Below are 17,095 nucleotides of genomic sequence, written 5' to 3' on the forward strand. Positions count from 1 at the left end.
TCAGTCATCCTTCCCGCCCCCGCCCACACCCGAGGACAACGCCAGTCTCTACAAATGAAGTTTCCTGGAGCTTTTCTCTCTACTTGCTGTCAAGGAAGTACCCTTTCCTTTCCTTTCTGGAGAAGGCAGGGCAAAGCTCTAGTAGCTAGAGATAGCCAATAACTTGGAACTGCTATCCTCCTATCCTCTCTCTGGTCCTCCTAGTCTTCAAATACAGCATGGGATGGAAGATGGGCAGTGGCCCAGATGGAGTAGCAGATTTTTTTTTTTTAAGAGATGGGGAGGGAAGGGCAGAGGGAGAGGGAGAGAATCTTAAGCAGGCTCCATGCCCAGCGCAGAGCCTGAGGATCTCACAACCCTGATATCATGACCTGAGCTGAAATCAAGAGTTGGACACTTAACCAACTGAGCCACCCAGGCGCCCCCAGGAACTCTTTAATGACCTTTCCAAATATCCTAAAGATGGAGTCTCCCACCAGTTGTTTGGATTTCTCCATGGAATAATGACTGCTCATGCCTCTGTTTTCACCATTGGTTTCTAGTCAACAACTGTGGAGCAACAGGAAATACTTCAGTAAATATCTCAGGTAAGATTGAACCCAAAAGTGTCTATGTGTTTACTTTGCCTTTCATGACAAAGCATGGTGCTGTTGTGCACAGGACCTGATGTCATTAATGCCCATTGAATAAAAGGATGAGAGGTAAGAAAGAGGGAGAAGTAAATAAAGTCATGAAATAGCAGGTCTGTGTATAGCTAGCCCATTTTATAAAATAATGCAACAACATTTTCTTCAGAAGTGTCACTTAATGTTAAATAGGTAGGAGTACAAAATACATCTTCTGGTCAGTTATAAGCTAAGTAACAGAGGATATGATGGAGAGAAGGAAAAGAGGCATAAGTTAATGTTGACTTGCTCTAGTGCTCTATTGATCATCTATCAGGTACGCCAAAATCTAGTTACTGCAATCAAATTGCACAGGAAGTCTCCCACATTCTGGGTGTTTTTCATATTATGTTGGAAATAGAGAGTAAAACATAATATAGTGTTCTAGAGAAAAAAGAATAAAAGTACTGAGTTTGAAACCAGTTTGTTTCTAATATCAAAATCTAATGTCTGCAAAATGTGCTAAATTTGCATAAATACTTCACCTGGTTTCACAGTTTGTGTGTGTGTGTGTGTGTGTGTGTGTTTGTTTTGTTTTTGGGTGTTTGTTGTTGTTGTTGTTATAAAACAAAGTAACCTACCATTTCATCATTCCTAATTCATTTCCTACCAGGTCACTGCCAAGTCTCGCCTGATTGGACCTATCTCACAGTGGCATTTGCAGCTGTCGGGCTGACAGCCTGTCATCCAGTGTGAATTCATCCATCCCAGGACAGTGGAGCCACAAGGGTAGAGGAAGCAGGGGCCGCTCAAGCAGATATCTCTTATGTAGGCATTTCTTTGGTAACTTTTCAAAAGCCAATGCTAAGGAGTTGCAAATGTGTGATTTCACTAGCTGGAGATGGAATTAACCATGTTAGAGTGGCTTCTTCCTTTGACATTGCATGTAAGCGGACAGGTTGAAGCGAAGTAGAGTAGTAATAATGGTTCCTTGTGAGAAAGGACCAATGCCTTTGTTTGGTTAAAGATTCTCATTACTTTTATCTTGAAGCCTTCATGGCTTCTCTAATTCATATGATTGTTGCTTTCCATAATTTTTAGTGTATGTTCCTATTATTTACATTTTGTTGAATTAAATAAAATACAAACTAAATTTTGTTTTGACTTTTTAAATCTTTAGCCACCCAACTAACTTTTGTTGAGTGCTGAGCACACAGTACTGAGAGGTGGCTAAGATGATCCTTCTATTCAAGAGCTTGCAAAGTAAAAAAGAAGGTAGGCAAGGGAACCAGCACTGTGGTTCTGAGTGGAACGTACCATGAGTCATGGGTACACTGCTGCGTGAGTGAGGAGGAAGGATGACAACCTCAGCCTGGGATGTCAGGAAGCATGTTTTGCATAGAGATCTGAGAGTCTTACCTCTACCTCTCATTTGGTTCCAATAGGATGCCATATCCTTGCACACTTCTTTTTTTAGAGAAAGAGAGTGCATGTGCAAGTGGGAAGGGGAGGGGCAGAGGGAGAGAGAGAATCTCAAGCCGACTCCAGGCTCAGTGCAGAGCCCCCAATCAGGGCTCGATCTCACGACCCTGAGATCATGACCAGAGCCGAAATCAAGAGTCGGTGGCTTAACTGACTGAGCCACCCAGGCACCCTTCCTTGTGCATTTAGAAGAATGTCTGACACTCACTGAAGACTTCCTGAATGAATATATAAATGAATGAGTTTTTTTTTTCTAGACACATAGTTTCCTAGGCACCAGAAACTTACTGAAATTATTCATTATAAATCCGAAACTAGACCTAATTTAACCTCAAGTTGCAGTTATTGGAAACAACCGTAAACTGTTCTGGCAATTCCTTGAATGTAACCTTTCAGTGCCTGATCTGACTTGTAAACAAAAAGCCCACATAGGTTGTAACTGACCAGCAAACTTCTTTAACAACCATCTGTCATGCAACTTATTTCCTACTCCATCACTATGAAATGAGCATGATATATACCTACAGCGTTCCTACAGCTTTCCTGGATAACCAGCTTAGAAAGAAAGGTTGTAAGCACAGCAGACATGACAAATTAGTGTCAGAAAGCAGCAGGATACAGCTCCAGAATAAAGAAAAATAATACTAATAATCAAGTTACACATGGAAGTGCTGTCAGAAATAAGACAAAGAGATGAAACCCCTAGTTCTCTGTTTGAATAAAAATACCAGGAAAGTTACATTTAATTTTAACGCATGCAGTTTAGTTGCATTTAGGTTGTGCTATTAAATAATTGTCCTCTTTCTCCTCTAGACAGAGAGCTAGTGATAGCACTGAAATCAATTCCAAAGGAGGATTGGAAGAGGAAAGAGAACTCATTTTTATTGAAGATCTACTAGGTTCCAGATGGTTTATGTTAGTATTCTTCATTTTTTTCCCCCTTCGCCTTCCTTCACTCCACTCTCTCCTTTCCAAACCTTTGCATTCTTCCTGTAGTTGGGACTGCCCATTGTTTCCTCCTATCTTCTTCTTTTTCCTTCAGTAATAGAACTGTTAACGTTAGCTGGACAGGGAGCTGCCACAAATGAAGACGGCTAGGCTCCGGCCCTCGGTAGGAGGTAGAAACGGGTGGGAAATGGGATATATCTTTAAAGGTGGGATGCCACGAACACTTCCTGACTCCTTTTCTTCTTCCTATGGATCCAAGTAAGGATGATGGCCAGAGCTGGAGCAACTATGGACTTGGAAGCAGAAACTGCATTTTTAGGTTAGTAAAACAAGGAGGTAGAAGAAGGCAGGCTCTTGATAACAAATAGCTTCTGTTTCCCAGGCTTGGATTTCTATGAGAAAGAAACACCTAGTTTGAAATACTTCTATTTTGAGTTTTGGTCACCAATGGCAAACCTAATATTAATACATTTCCATTGTTGCATTCACATAGTGTTGTTTGATTCATTAATTCATTAAACACAGTGGCTCACGGTGAAATGAGGCACGGACACACAAGGAGCATCTGTTGAAGATCAGTATGCATGGATTTCTATTCCTTCTACTAGTCTCTAGCTGTGTGATCTTGAGAAATCATTTCATTCTCTGATTCTAAATTTATGTACTCACATCATGAGAAGTGTAGACCAGTGGCTCTCAACTGGGGCAATTTTTCCCCTCAAAGGACTTTTGGCAATTTCTGACAAAATCTGTGACTGCCACGATTAAGAGGTGGGGTGCTACTGGCATCTAGTGGGTAGAGGCCAGGGATGCTGGTGAACAGCCTATAAGACACAGTACCACTACCATGACAAAAGATGATCTGGCTCAAAATGCCAATGGTGCTAAAAGTTGAGAAATCCTGGTTTAGACAAATTTTCTTGATTCCTTTCTAAACTTCAGTAATTTCTATAAGATTAGAAATATTCATTCATCAGGAGAATTATTTTATGTTTCTTGTGGTGACTTTGGCAGTAAGAAAAACCCTTAGATATTGGAACAAAAAAAGGGAAATTGATCTTATATGATAAGTCCTGTGATGGGGACTGTTGCACTGTTGGTTAAATCCATGGGATTATTCTGTCTTTCTGCTCTTCTCCTCTCTCCTCAACATGTTGGCTATGTGTTCACACTGGACCTTCTCAGGATTATAAAATGGCAGATGTCACATATGAAGAAGAAAATATAGAGCAGAGGAGACTGATTTTTTTTTTTCTTTCGGTGTCTATTGTTATTGTCAAGAAAAATCTTTCAAGATAATGCCAGAAGAGGGCGCCTGGGTGGCTCAGTCGTTGGGCGTCTGCCTTCGGCTCAGGTCATGATCTCAGGGTCCTGGGATCGAGCCCCACATCGGGCTCCCTGCTCAGCGGGAAGCCTGCTTCTCCCTCTCCCACTCCCCCTGCTTGTGTTCCTGCTCTCGCTGTCTCTGTCAAATAAATAAATAAAATCTTTTTTTAAAAAAAAAGATAATGCCAGAAGACGTTTCCTAACAACTCATTAGCTAAGATAAGGTCTGCGTTATCTTGTTTGTGAGCGACATCTGACAGCTGGGAACTGCCACCTTAACACACAGCAGATTCAGTCTGAGGGTGAAGCCAACCTGCTGAGAACGATAGAGGGAAAAGACGGAAAATATCTGGATCTTGGATGACATCTTCTCATTGCTGAGCTAACTAACCTTAGAAATATCATACCACAGAACTTTTTATTGTGTGAATTAAATTTCCCTTCCCGAGTATTACTGGACATCAATCACTGGCCAAAAGAATGAGACCATTGTTCTCTTTAGAATGTGATTCACTGACAGCGACTGGGGTGAGGCCCCTCCGCTCAAGCACACAGCTATGTGGAAAAGGGGGAGTGCTTGAATGAAACCCGGACTCTGTTAAAAATGGCAAAGGGGGAAGGATGGTTGTTAAATAGGAACCCAACAGTGGCTGTTATTAATACTTACCATATGATAAGCACCGTACAGGAGCTGAGGTTTGAAGGTGAATATGGCAGAGTTCTTGTACTCAGGGAGGTCCCAGTGTCCTGGGAAGGAACATGAATAAGCAATGTATTGTACTGAGTGATTCGGTGTGCTATGACCCCTAAGGGTGCCAAACAAAGCTTATCGCTTTGTAGCAAGCACAGGGAACAGTTGCATAAAAGCGGGTCAGACGTACAAATGGACTTAGGAGTTGAAAATAGAAAATGATCGTGTTTTTGTCATTGTGATTTGGTAGAAAAATAATACAAAAATTGACGGGCACATTTTTGAAGAGAAGTAAATTAAAAAGGCAGAGAGTGTATCCTCATATTCTAGGGTGTAAATTACAATGGCATAAAAAACCTGAAAAGAAAACTTGAAGAAGTGCCTCTTCTTACACTGAAAAGACTCGTTTGCCTCTCTGCTCTCCATCGTGTACTTCTGTGACCTTTCACACTATATAAGGGTCCAATTTTATATAAATACAATACACACAGTTTGTTTTAGAATATACAAAAAAAAGTATGACATTCCCAAGCACTCTATAATGTAAGCCAAAAATCTATAATGATTTTTCGTTTTCCAGACTAGCCAGGTGTTGTGATGTTAGTGTGTAATTCCACATATTTTGTCTACTCTATTTAATTTGTTTCTCTACTTGTGTCATATGTTTAGATTCTGCTTCACCAGCTAGGCTGCAGTCTTTTTGAGGGCAAGCACTTGAAGATAACGGTGATCTGTATTCCACCCAGAATAGCAGGAAATATGACAGGAAGAGAAGGAAATCAGAAGAAATGGAATCAAGCAGAGAAATCTCTCTTCCAGTGGCAGTGATAACGTTGCTAATGAATCAGATTTTTGTCACTGAAGTCTGTTTATCTTTGGTATAGCACATTTTAGTAGAATTAAAATTAGTACTTTAGTTTGAGCTTTTACTTTTATTAGTAATGAACATGGTAACTAAAGGGGCAAAGTGAGGTGCTCCAAATCCCACAGCTAATTGGATTCGTAGTGGAGACAAGATGTCAGGATGAAAATACCCAGCTCTAGACCAACTAAGATGCCCAACATGAGGACAAGCAAAGCTGAAGGCAGGATTTGGAACTGTTAACAGGACTGTTTCTGTCTTTCTTCTTATTCCCTTGTGAATGGTGAGAGATTACCTTTTTGGTCAGGTCTTGTGACTCAAAAGTCTGCCACATATGTTTTATTCAATATTTATATTGAGCACCACTGAACTGAACATCTCCAACTGAGTTGAAAAGACTCTTCTACTAAATATCTCTCCAGGGTTTCAACCAGCAGTGAAATTTCAGAACATTCAATTTGGCCAGGTTAGAAGTTCTTAGCTGTTGTCTTTTCCTTTCTTTCTTTTTTCCCCCTCAGTTTTGCAGAGGGAGGCTTGAGATCTATTTTAACATAATTATTTTTGACAGGCCAACTGTACCAAACAGGATGAAATTATAACCTTTTCAGTTAATTGTTGTGATTATCTACTTAGCATAATGTGCTTGCCTGTCACATTAAGGAGACGCCTGCTGTGGGGATGCAGCTGGTAGTTAGGCATGAGGGGTAAGCCTTAAGGCTTCATTAACACACACACACACACACACACACACACACACACACACACACACACACACACACACACACACCGAAAAACAGAACAAAGCAGGTGTGCTTTCGGGGATGGAAAAGAAGAAGATCAGCACCTGGGTAACTGGTCAAGAAATTAAAGTTTTCTGCAGATGAAGGAATGATTAGACACTCCCCTGGTCTGACTTTTTTTCTATCTTAAAAACCAGAAGGACAAGAGTGAATTAAGGATTTAGTGGCAATGAAAAGTCATTTTCCAAGGGAATACCACAGGGAGGCAGCTGCCTATGTAGGTCAGGGTTGGGGATGAGGAGAGATGGAGCAGTTCCTGAGGAAATACGATGGAGCCTTGTAGAAAAAAGGAAGTACCCCCAGTAACATCTTTCTGTTGGCAGAAGTGAAGTGGTTTTGTGGTGCATAAGGGTAGAGTGTAAAGGGAGCTTTGGAAAAGAAGAGGACAAGCAGGGAAAGCAGATTTGGAGAAGGGACGCTTGGGACATTGTTCCCATTCATCAATCTCGTCAGAACACTCCTTTGTCTTTTATTTTGGTCCAGATGCATTATGGGGATGAAGAACAATCAGGACATTCATTATTAATTGTTTTTTTTCATGAAGGGATAATAATGTCCACATTACAATTTCAATTTCTATTAGCTAAGTACAAGGAGAATCAAGACTCGTGATTATATATAGGTCCAGGACCAGGATATCTCATGTCTAAGGACTCTCTTGGTGTTTGCTGTGAGACCCAGAGTCTTCTTTTTATGGGTCCACCCTTGAAAGTATAACCTTATTCTAATTGGATTCAATATTATTCATAACTCAGAGATAATTAAAGTGTGTTCAAGACTTTAGAGAGGGCACCAAAAGTCAAACCCTTACTTAGGGATCCCTGATATATTGCTTCCATGGTGTCTGACTTCAGAAAATATCAGTATAATATCTTTGGGGCTTTGTAGCCCAATAACCTTGTCTGGTTTCCTTAAAAGAGTTGGTAAGTTTTGCCTTTCTCTCTTCCAAAATATAGATGTTGGACACAGGTAGCTCTCCTTCATTTGGCAGAGAGCAGAAGAGGAAGTTAAAATAATTTACAAATGTCTAAAACTTCCCATTTGAAGAAATTTCCTAAACACCGTATTGAAAAGAGTGGGTTTATTTTATATGAAACATGGTGGGTATTTTGTGCTTTTACAGAGAGACGTGATTAATCCATTCATAAATACATATTTATTGTTTGCTTGCTAAATGCCAGACATTATGCTCTTCCTTTGATTGTATCTATTTGTTTAGCTCATGTTCACATAACAAGAAATCAGGCTGAGGTTGTGGGCTTTCTGTTCTAGTATATGTTGATTTACCTCACGAATTCATTTGGGATAATTAATGGTAATAAAGCTCAATGGGACAATTAAGCTGAAGTTAGTCCTGGCAAACTGCTTCAAAAAAATGTCAACTTGGTCATAAGAGGCATGGAGCACAGGGTGTTATACACAAACAAGGAATCATGGAACACTACATCAAAAACTAATGATGTAATGTATGGTGATTAACATAACAATAAAAAAGAGGCATTGGAAGGGAAAGGGAGATGTGGTTGGAGGTGGAGCAGTGGTCGTGTTTAAGAATGTGGGCTGTGGAGCCATCTCAGCTAGGTTTCTATCCATGCTGCGCCATATGCTACCTGGGTGACCTTGGGCAAATTGTTTAACTCTTTATACCTCAAGGTTCCTCATCATTGAGATTAAGGCCATCGTAATGCTTATCCATGGGGTTGTTTGAGTTCAGTGATATAGCACAAGTAAATTGCTTAGCAAAGTGTGTGGCCTGTATTAAGGGCTCAGGAATTTTTAATTACTGCTCATGGTAGTCTCATTTTGTATTCTCCAAGACACTACTTTGCCCTTGAAAAAAAAATTAGATGTTTCCTTCTCCTTGGTGAGGGCTGGGGCTTTAGTCAGGAAAGAATTGTATTAAATAGTTGATAGTAATTTTGACATCGGGAGAAGTGAGTAATATCGTGACTCTGATTTTGTCATCCTCATGTTCTGTGAGGAGCTGTTCTTGTGTTGGATGGTGTTTGTTGTTCCTCAGCTCCATACTTGCCTTGCTGTAGATTATTCTCTATCAGTGGAGTTAGAAGCCTGCTTAGTACATTTCTGTCGCGTTTCTTCCAAGGGGAAGTACCAGCAGGAGACTGGCAGGTAGGACAAGGAGAAAAGAAGGTGCTTCCAGTTAGTGAAGGTGATAGGGATGGTGGCAGCATCCACATTTTAGCATCAAACATAAGTGCTATAGAGGAGACAGGGCTTGATCAGATCTTCAGCACGTAAATGAACTGCATGAGAAGGTAAGACAGACTCCCCCACAGTCCTACTGTGTGGAAGTCACCGGTTATAATGTCTACAGCATCGTTCTGAAGCAGTTGGTTGTAAAGAATAATATGCTGCTTTTGACACCAGTTAGAAGACAACACCTTGGGCAGTTGTGCTGTTTCCCTATCGGGTATGATAGATGCTTTTCTTTTCTTTTCTCTTTTTAAGATGTATTTATTCATTTGAGAGAGTGAGGGAGGGAGCAAGCGTGAGAGTGGGAGGGTCAGAGGGAGAGGGAGACAAGCAAACTCCCCACTGAGCAGGGAGCCCCACGCGGGGCTCGATCCTAGAACCCTGAGATCATGATTTGAGCTGAAACCAAGTGACCGACGCTTAAACAACTGAGCCACCCAGGCACCCCTGTTAGATGCTTTGAACCTATGATGAATATATCATGCAGTTACTCTCACAGCAAGAATACTGAGGTCTGAAAGTCGGGAGTGGAAGCAAGAATGACTCATTCACTAATGCATCTAATAAAAGACTCACAAATGTTTGCTTCCCATCCCCACGATTTTGGACTTTTCTGACCCTAGGGTTTTCATCCCTAGGAGGACAGTTTCTAAGGATCACAATATTATTTTCAATAAAATCCAAGTTGAGACAGTGCTACCTGGTTATTTTGAGCTCTTCAAGCCATTGAGCCTAAGGCAAATAATGGGATTACTGTACAGGCTGGGGTTTATTTATTCTGATTATCCAATGGAAACAAAATGTTGCTATTAGAGGCAGGGAAAACTAAGAAGCCCAAGGGATTCTCTGGGGTGCTTCTTAGTACTTCCATGCACAGTAGTAAGCATTAATGGAAGATTACAGAAATCCAGTAAAAGCAGGGCCTATAAGTGACCAGAATCTCCAAAAATAAATGTTTAGGTCAAACACCAGATAAAGAACACCAAACAACAAGCTGGAATATTGGCTGGGGCAAAGAGAATATGACATAAGTCATTGGTTAGAGGAAATTACAAATATCAACTATGTTCTCATGGATAGTTACAGAAATGAGGACTGCAGGGACTACTCATATGTTCCTATATGCTTGCTATATGCATATTTTATATATTTTTCATTTTTTCCCTTCCCCCTTTACTATCATATTATGTAAGAAGTGCTTCCATTGGTTCTGTAGGTAGCAGTATATCTAAGTGGGCTTGTAACTTACTTAGAAATGGAATTAATATTATCCACTCTCTTATTTGACCTCATGTGTGGCCTCTTTGGGGGAACAAGTATGCTTATGAAGGTTAACTGCTTTTTGCTGTGCAGAAAATGGATGTCATTAAGGTTGTTATTAAGAAGTGCAATTATGGGAGGAATGGTGGGTATGGAAATGAATTGCCAGGAGTGGACTGTGCCAATCGGTGTCTGTATTCACTCAGCTCCATATGAATGCTTTTAGAATCTCCCCTTCCCTACCAGGGCTGGAAGACTATAACCCACGTCTCTCCAAACTCCCTTGCCAGCTGGCTTCCTGTCATGTTCAGCCAATGGGACATACTGGAGTGAGATTACAAAGCAGAAGAGTGGGACCGCCCTCTTTTTCTACTTCCTGGCAGTGCTTCCTAACATGGTGGTGGTACCACTGGCAGAAACAGTGGAGATGCTAGCATTGGTTACTGGTAGATGTGTGCCTTGGTTCAGGATGAAGCAGCTCAGATCCCACCACATCATTTTCAATGGGACAGTGATCATGGGCTCAGGGTGGTGGCATACCTTTGTTTCTTCAGCCCTAAGGGAGGTAGCAGCCACCTTTGTTTATGAATTTGGGGATAAAACTACCTTCCTTTGTTACTCTTCCAGCTCTTTCATCTCCCTTTAGCCGAAGTCTTGCATTAAACTCAGTTTTGAAAAGTACATCGAATTTTCCTTATTGGTGTGGACTAATGTAGTTACACAAAGATGGTGCTTTCCGTTGCCCACCATTCCTTTATCCTCTGTTTGGATTGTCTAAGACTATTGCAGAACAAGGTCAAAGTGATAGAATGGAGGCCTGGTGGGGGAGATAGGGCACAGATTCAGTCCCACCTACTTCAGTTTTTGGTTGCTTTCTAGTAGGTTCTAGGCCTCCCCTGCCCTTACTACTTCTGCAACCCACTAAACAGGCCCAAGCACTATCCACTTGGGAGTTGGACCACTAGTTCAAAGTACTCACAACCAGTCCTATGGTATTTCTGAAATCATCTTTTAAATTCTTTCTATATCTCTGGTTTAGGAAATGGAATTATTGCACTTCACTTTTCTAGAAGCTTTCCCACATTGGTTTTTCAGAGATAGGATTGGTAGATAAAATAAAGAATTTCTAGTAAATTTGATTTTCAGAACCATATGGCATGGGACGTACTTATAACCTAAACATATTATTGTTTATATAAAACTTAAATTTAATTGAGACATATATGCATATTTATACACACATATGTATGCATATGCATACAATATATGTGTGTCTATATTTATATATAGATGCACATTACAAATCCATATAGATACACATTAAGTATAGATACATAAAAGTATATCTATATTTATATAAAATTTTGTTTTCTTTTGCTAAATCTGTCAATCCTAGTCTAAGAATTTCAGTAAAGAGTTTCTCTAAGAGCTCCTTATGATGTAACAGAATTGTATGATATGAGGCTTTTTGCTATATTGGTCTAAAAACACTTTGAATGTGTTTACTCTTCAGCAGAGAGTTAAAGATAATAGACTTCTCAAATCCCACGGTTTTTCCCTAGGTTCCCTCAGTCCAACAGTAAGGGGATGGGACCTAACACTCAAGCCAATGGTTCTCAAGGTCCCTGACTAGTAAGGTCAGCATCACCAGGAAATTTGTTAGAAATGCAAATACTCAAGCCACACTCAAACCAACTGAGTCAGAAACTCTGGGTTTGGGGCTCAGTAATCCATTTTAATATACCCTCCAGGAAAGTCCAGTGCAAGCTGGAGTCTGGGAATCATGCACCAGTGTAATCAAACCTAGAGCACCTACAATGCTACTTCCTAATCCTCTCCTCATGTTGGAAGTTTTTACTTATGACTATATTCTTTCCCACTGTCTAGTCCTAGAATATTTCTCATATAGCTCTTTAGGCAGGCCCTACTAATTTATTTCCCAATGCATTATTTGTCTCAGAGTATCCTCCCAGCTTCTCATCCCCAACTTTGGAATCTCAACTAAAACTTACATTTTTTCCCCCAGAATAATGCTGTATATTCTGAAATACCATCACTTAAAACCCAGTGATTTCTTCAGCTACACATTTCCTTCAGAGATGGACCAAAGAGGCCTAGGCTGATAGTGAGTTAAAAAGAGCCTCATGTGTTAATGTTAGTTCTGAGTATCATAAATTCACACCTGAAAACATTGAAATTCATTAGCCAAAGGGTCTCTATAATGGTAAAATTTAAGACATTGTGGAAGGTAAGTTAAATAAATTATCTTGGCTAGGAAAGATTTAACAGTGGCCTGCAAATCACATTGAAACAAGTAACAGTTTATTATGTCTATGCATAAATTGTGCTTTTGGTCCGTTGCCTTGGGGAAATCTGGGACATAAAATTCTTGTGGTAAATCCATCTGGGTTGTTTTGGAGATTCTGAGAGACACTGTTTGAATTCGCGGAGAAGAAATCTCATTTCCCAATAGGTAAACAATTCTTGAAATAAAGTCATTATAAATTACAGTGTGGCTTATTTACCATCAGTATACACCCCCTTAATTAGGTGTTGACTGGATCAATTGCAAGACAGCATTGGGTCAGGTCAACGTTTGAAAAAGAATGATGAAAGGTTGCTTGGCAAGAGGCCAGCTGTAATGAATAAAATTGAAGTGATTTCTTTCTTACTGCAGAGGCAGGATTCGTGCTTCTGGGAGAGCGGCTTTACCTGAATCAGGAGTGCTGCGCAGGGCATATGCTGTAGAATTGGTCTCAAAAGATGAGGACAATTAACCAACCTCATTACTAATAAAAATATACTAATTGAAATGAGATAACATTTTCAATCTATATTATTGGCAATTTTCTTAAATGAATAAGGATTTTGGACTATCAGGGATGTGATGAGGTCTAAATTCTCAGATTCCTCTACAGGGATGTTGATTAACACAAATTTTATGAAGGTTAATTTGATTATATACAGCAGAAGTCTTTCAAATATTCCCTTTGACCCAGTAATCCAACCTATTGTAATTTATCTTAAGTAAATAACCAGAGATGTGTAAATATTTATGTACAACAAGTTTTCTTGGAGATTTTTAAGATAACGAAAATTTAGAAACATCTAGCTTGATGTCTAATGATAAGATAATGACTAAATAAGTTATGTGCTTATAAGGCAGAATCACTATATGGCTGTTACATCATTTGTATATAAAATTCTTATGATATAGGGTGACATAGAAAAGCAGGATAGAATATTATACACATAAAAACCTGTTTAGTGTATATACACACAAATATTTTTCCAATAAAATGGAGAAGAATAAAACATGTCCAAAACGCTTATGTCCATTTTATCTAAATGATAAGCTTAATATCATCTTCCTAAATATTTGTCACCTCTGTATTTTCTAAAATTTATAAAATAATAATTTATTACATTTAAAATCAAAAATAAAATTGTAGTATTTTATTTAAAAGCTTTGACATTTCCCCAAGAATTCTATGACTAGGTCCAATAATTTATTTATTTTACAAAACTAATGTTTACTGAGTGCCTAGTATGTGCTAAAAACAATAATACTCATGCAAACATACATATTCACACACAAAAGATCTCAGGTACTAATAAGTATTATGAGAAGCAAATTTGGGGCGTAAGAAATAAAAGAATAGAGAATGATAGAGTGGGGATATGTGTGTGTGGTGAGAGAAGGCCTTTATTAGGACACTGGGAGGAAATGGGGAGGCTGGTTGTGTAGTTAGCAGGGGAAGAACATTCCAAGCAGAAAGAAGAGCAGGATGAAAGTCCTTGAGTTGAGAGTGTGTTTGGCATGTTTAAGGTAGACAATGGAACTAATGTCCCTGGAGAGAATTGAGCAAGGGAAAAGGTAGGGGGAAAAAGCAGAAAATGAAGCTGAAGTCAGAGTATATAGGACCTTTTCGGTCATGAAAAAATAGGATTCTCCTCTCAGTGAGAATGAGAACCCATTTGAAAACTCTGAGCAGAGGGTTAACATGATTTGACACGTTTCAAAAGGATTACTCTACCTACAGTATGAATGAATATGCTGTAGAGGAGACCAAGGGAGAAGGGAGAAGACCAGTTGGGAGGCTTTCAATATAATTCACATGAAAGATAATGATGGTTTTAACTAGGATGGGAGTGATGGAAGAAGTGAAAAATGGTCAGATTTTGGATGTTGTTGAGCAGTCAACTGAATTTTTTGGTGGACTAGATATAAGGCGCGCGCGCACACACACACACACACACACAGAAGTCAGGATCATGCCAAGATTTTGGTCTGAAAACCTTGAAAAATGGAGTTATCTTACCGAGATAGAGAATATGGTGGGAGGAACCAGATTGATGGTTGGGGAAGGATGGACAGAGAATCAAGAATTCTGTTTCATAGATGTTTAATTTTAGGACCTGTTAGCCCAATGGGGATATAGTAGAAGAAAACTGGATGCAAACATCTGAAGTATATATGGAGAGAATGTGATTAGAGACATAGGTTTGGTCACTGCAGTTCTACAAAGAGCTCAAAGGGATGATCTAAACTGAGGTGTTGAGTGTAGATTGAGAGCATGTCTGAAGACCGACCCCTAAAACTTCCTAGTGCTAGAAGTTAGGCAGGTAAACAGGAACAGTCAAAGGACACTGAGCATCTGCAGCCCATTTGAAACAGTTATCTGGGGGTAGAGATTCCTGGATTTTAATGTACATGTACAAATCACCAGAGTTTCTTGTTAAAATGCAAATTGTGACAGAGTATGGGTACATGACAGTACATGCAAGAATAACAACAAGCTCCCAAAGGATGTTTATTCTGCTGGCTGTTGGGCCACACTAGAAAGAACCTAGGACAGAATGGCAAAGTAAATTACATAGGGGAATGTTCTTATATTTGTGAGAAGTTCTAAAGATCCCCTTAAAATTTGTAATCATTAATTTAAAATGAGACTATCAAAGACTGTGTGTTTTTCTAAGGCCTCTTCTCTGTTTGGGTCCAGGTGTGGAGTAGGTGAAGATCAGGATTTAACCTAGGTTGTATTTTCCTAAATGTGTAGAAAGGACGGAGAGAGGGACAAATAAGCTGACAGAGTATGGAAAAGAAGTGTAATAATGATGGATTATGAGATGTAAGAACAATAGGGAAAGACATGAAGATATAGAGGGTGAGTGATTGGCAATGAAAATTTATAGCAGATGGGAGGTCCCAATGGGTGGGCGAATGGTAGGGTTGGGAGCTGGGAAGTGTTGAGATGGAAAGATTAGAGGTGTTAATAGGAGAATGCTTGAGATTTTGGAGGGATTATAGTCAAATTTCAAGGTCTAGGTTATGACCGTAGGGGAAATAACAGAGGTGGAATGATGACAAAGCCAACTAACTAAGTGGCAGATATTGGAAAGATAATCTGTGTGGAGATTAACATCACTGAGTATTGGGTGAAGTTGTGGGAGAGAGGGAGATGAACCATCTGCTAACATTTGAAGGAATAGGGGACAATGGTCCTGAGATCTACAGATGACTGCATTAAGGAGGGACATTTGGGTGGTGGGGAATGAGAATTGTTAATGATGTTCAGAAATATTTTCCATTCCCCTCTTTTAAGTTGTTTGGTAGAAATGCCCTTGAGACCCCTGGGTGGCTCAGTTGACTAAGGTAACAACTCTTGGTTTTGTCTCAGGTCATGATCTCAGGGTCATGGGATTGAGTCCCATGGTGGGCTCCACACTCAGCAGGGAGTCTTCTTGAGTTTCTGTCCCTCTGCCCCTCCCCCCCCCGCTCGGACACACTCTCTCTTTCTTTCTCTCAAATAAATAAATAAATAAATAATACAATCTTAAAAAAAAAAGAAATGCCCTCAAGAAATTATGCCTATTCACATGAATCACTTTGGTCCATTAGTGTGAACATGAGATGCTACCTCTGGAAGGCCATCTTCAAGAGTCTCCATGTCTCCTTATCTCTGCCATGATGAGTGACCAGAGGCAGATTCTATCCATCTAGCTTCTAAATGATGGTGACATAAAGTTTTCCAATGATCTGAGATGGACGCATTAAGTGAATGAAATATAAACCTTTGTTGGTTTAAGCCAGTAAGATAATGGTTATTAGTGAATCAGAATTAAGGCCATCCTAATATGCTTTATTTGATAGTATGGACTTCAAAGAAACTTGGATCTTTCAGAGAGAGGGAGAATAACCTGGAAGTGTCATGAAAAGCAGGGAGGATGGTATTTCCCATTCTAGGCTTAAAGTTATCAGCTGTGTGGGAGAGAAAAGAGGAATCTAAATCTTCAGAAGATGATGAAAGAGAGAAGATTTTGAGAATTTAGGGGATTTTGCTAAGAGTGTGGGTATTTAAGGAGTTGTTAAATTGGGTCAGATTAGGAAATATGAGTGTAAGGGATTTAGGCAAGGGATAAGGGAAGACCTGGGAGTCTTGTAGTAATCAACAATCATACCACATTTATATAATTTATAAATTGTATATATTTTATAAATTATATACATTTAATATATGCTATCTATGTTTAATATATAATATTAGTATTATATATTAGTATTTTATTAGTAATTTAATATTTAGTATATAATATTAGTATTATATATTATATTATATATAAATTATATATACTAAAATTTATATATATTTATATATAGACATATATGATTTATATATAAATTATATATACCCATTTAAAATATAACCATTTCAATGTAATTTTATAACTATATAAATTATATATATTCAATATATTAATTATATATAACATTTATGTAATTTATAAATTGTATTTTGTAAATTATATATATTAAAATTATAAAAAATTGTATATTAATATATAAATAAATTTATGTATAAATTATTATATTTATATAATATATTAATTACATATAATTATATAA

This window comes from Zalophus californianus, chromosome 3, assembly GCF_009762305.2.
Source record: "Zalophus californianus isolate mZalCal1 chromosome 3, mZalCal1.pri.v2, whole genome shotgun sequence".
Classification (NCBI taxonomy): Eukaryota; Metazoa; Chordata; class Mammalia; order Carnivora; family Otariidae; genus Zalophus; species Zalophus californianus.